The sequence below is a fragment of the Carcharhinus amblyrhynchos genome, chromosome 29 (genome assembly GCF_965287045.1).
Source record: "Carcharhinus amblyrhynchos chromosome 29, sCarAmb.v2.hapA, whole genome shotgun sequence".
Lineage (NCBI taxonomy): Eukaryota > Metazoa > Chordata > Chondrichthyes > Carcharhiniformes > Carcharhinidae > Carcharhinus > Carcharhinus amblyrhynchos.
This window is the reverse complement of record NC_137352.1, coordinates 9,308,757-9,312,538: the sequence shown is the minus strand read 5'-3', so window position 1 is coordinate 9,312,538 and position 3,782 is coordinate 9,308,757.

Sequence of the window (3,782 nt, the reverse complement as noted above, 5' to 3'; positions counted from 1 at the left end):
ATGGGAATATAGCCACCTGCAAGTTCCTAAATGACAAGCCATCTGACTGGGAACCACATCACCATTTCTTCACTGTCACTGGGTCAATGTGATAACTCCATGGAGAATCACTAATTGATTTCCCTGTGGGGCTCAGTGAATGCGAGTTCCCATGGTAACAGGCAACGGCCTGCCCAGGTGGAGCTTATCACCTGAGCCCTTTACGAGGCAGGCAACAGGAAGGATGTGCAGAACTATTGGCCTGGTTGGGAATTGTGTGTGTACATCAGGGAGCAATGACTTAATATTGAGTTTAACAATAACAATAAGAAGCATTCCTTTCCAGTTGGGTTTCTTGAGTTATTATAACCTGGAACTCCCTTCCGAACAGCATACAAACCTATGAATTAGGAGCAGGGTCAGGTCACTCAGCCCCTCGAACCTGTTCTACCACTCAAAAAGAATATGGCTGACCTGAGTGCATTCTCAGTCCCACATTCTCATCTATCCCTAACAATCTTTCACCCTCTTGCTTAACAAGAGTCTTTCTTCCTCTGCCTTAAAAATATTCGAAGAGTCTTTTGAGGAAGGGAGCTCCAAGAACTGAGAGAAAACATTTCTCCTCATCTCTGTAACTAAATGGGTGACCTCTTCTTTTTAAACAGCAACCCCCTAATTCTGGATTCTCTCACAAGAGGAAAACTCCTTTCCAGCTCCATCCTGTCAGGATCCCACAGGATCATTTATGTTTCAATCAAGCCGTCATTAAGGAGGAAATTGCGAGGCATCTTGAAGGGAATTGCTTGATAGGGCGGACGCAACACGGTTTCATTAAAGGGAAGTCGTGTCTGACAAATTTACTGGAGTTCTATGAGGATGTGTCTAGGGCGGTGGATAGAGGAGAGCCGGTGGATGTGGTCTTTCTGGATTTTCAGAAGGCGTTTGACAAGGTACCTCACAAGAGGTTATTGCAGAAGGTCAGGGGACATGGAGTTGGGGGTAGGGTGTTAGCGTGGATAGAGGATTGGTTGTCAAATAGGAGGCAGAGAGTGGGGGTCAATGGATGCTATTCGGATTGGCGGTTGGTGACTAGTGGGGTGCCCCGGGGTCGGTGCTGGGGCCTCAGCTATTTACCATTTATATAGGTGATCTGGAGGAGGGAACCGAGTGCAGGGTGTCGAAATTTGCTGATGACACCAAGATTGGGGGAAAGGCAAATTGTGCGGAGGGTGTGGAGAGTCTGCAGAAGGATCTAGATAGGCTGGGCGAATGGGCCAGGAAATGGCAAATGGAATTTAATGTTGGCAAGTGTGAGGTGGTCCACTTTGGTAGGAAGAATGGTAGGAAGGTCTATTACTTACATGGCGAAAAACTGCAGCAGGCGACGGTGCAGAGGGACCTCGGGGTCCTTGTGCATGAGTCGCAAAAACCCAGCTTGCAGGTGCAGCAGGTGGTCAGGAAGGCGAATGGGATGCTGGCCTTCATAGTGAGGGGGATTGAATATAAAAGTAGGGAGGTCTTGCTGCAGCTGTATAGGGCATTGGTGAGGCCGCAGCTGGAGTACTGTGTGCAGTTTTGGGCGCCGCACCTGCGCAAGGATATTTTGGCCCTGGAGGGAGTGCAGAGGAGGTTTACTAGGCTGATACCGGAGTTGAGGGGATTGAGCTATGAGGAGAGGCTGAATAAACTAGGCTTGTACTCGTTAGAGTTTAGAAGAATGAGGGGAGATCTCATTGAGACGTATAAGATGATGAATGGGATGGATAGGATAGAGGTGGAGAGACTCTTCCCGCTCAAAAAAGACAGTAGGACTAGGGGGCACAGCCTCAAGATAAAGGGGAGGCGGTTTAGAATGGAGTTGAGGAGGAACTTCTTCACTCAAAGGGTGGTGAATCTCTGGAATTCTCTGCCCGTTGAAGTGGTGGAGGCTGCCTCGCTAAATATTTTTAAGAAGCGGGTTGATGGGTTCTTGATAAGAGAGGGGATTAAGGGTTATGGGGAGAGGGCGGGAAAGTGGAACTGAGCCACAACAGATCAGCCATGATCTTATTGAATGGCGGGGCAGGCTCGAAGGGCTAGATGGCCTACTCCTGCTCCTATTTCTTATGTTCTTATGTCCTTAAGCCGCCTCTTATTCTTCTAAACTCTAATGGATGCAAGGGGTGTGTCGCTCCTAGGCCATTTGGGCGACAGTGGTTCAAGAAGGCAGCTCACCACCATCTACTCAAGGACACTTAGGGATGGGAATAAATGCTGGGAAAGCCAGTGACTCACGTCCCATGAATTGGTAAAAAAAAGAATTGTAGCCTCTTAGGATCGTTTTTGCTGGCGTTCAGATGAATGAGAGGGGCATGTCATAGAGATTTTTAAAACTGTTACAGGACTAGACAGGCTAGATGCAGGGAGGGTGTTCTTGATGGTGGGAATGTCCAGTACTAGGTGTCAGGATTCAGGTAGAACATTTAGGATTGAGATGCAGAGACGTTTCTTCACCCAAAGAGCGGTGAACCTGCGGATTTCTTTACCACAAGAAGTAGTTGATGCCAAAATGTTGAATGTATTCAAGAGGCGGCTAGATGTAGCATTTTGGGGTGAATGGGATCAAAGGTTATGAGGAAAAAGCAGGATCAGGCTACTGAGTTGGATGATCAGCCATCATTGTAATGAATGGCACAACAGCCTTGAAGGGCCAAATGGCCTCCTCCTGCTTTTATCTTCTATGTTTCTCTTGTGCATTCTGGGTTTTATTTGCTGCACCATAGGGGGTGGGGAGGGGAAGTGGGAGGGGAATGCAACACCTACTATATGACCCGTTTCTCTCTGGGACGGAGCTTCCTGCTACTACAGGTAGTGTACAACATTAACCAAAGCCAGAGTGGTCACCTCAATTATTTTCGATTGCCTCACCCAGGGTGGGAGAGGAACTTTTCCAGACTTTTTCCCCCATCACTGGTCTAAGCTTTCATCAAATTTCTTTCATGTTTTGGAATGTTACCTTGTTTCTAGATGGGGAAGTGAGTGTACGTCTCATGGTGGGAAAGACATCACTGTCATACGGGACAAGCTTGATGGACCGGTAGGTTTTCTGTTCTTATGGAAGAATGTAGACTTAGTGAACACCTTTTACAATCTCAGCACATCCCAAAGCTCTTTCCAGCCAATCAGGTTGTTGCAGTTGTTAGGAAATAGAGCATCCGGAGAAAACCCACACAGACAAGGGGAGAACGTGCAAACTCCACACAGACAGTGACCCAAACGGGGAATTGAACCCTGGTCCCCGGCACTGTGAGGTAGCAGCACTAACCACTGTGCCACCATGCTGCCCCCCAGTACAGGGAAATGGGAAGCAGAGAGAGAAGTTTAAAGAATGGGTCAGTGATGGACTTTTAGAGCCTTGGTGAGAGCTTGGTGATGATCAGTTTGTGTTCATTGGATGGATGAGGGGACTGGAGCACTGAAATAGTCAAGTCCAGAGGTTAAAATGGCAAGTAAAAATCAGGGACGGGGACAGTGACAGTGACGCGAATGGATGATGAAGTGGTTATATAGCTCTGCACTCCACATTGATGACAAATTGTTGGTTTTAAGGATGCAGGTTCTTCCTCTAAAATCAGGTAATGGATGGGAAAAGCACCAGTTCATTACCTTTGCTTACAGCCTTGAACACATACAATTGATTCAAGCACTGAGCTGTTTGTAACACCTCTGCCCAAGGGTGATTACAAGGACACAGGACAAGCAGTTAAAGATTATACAGAGGCTCTAAATCAGGCCCCTAATCTCATTAGTGGACTTAAGGCAGC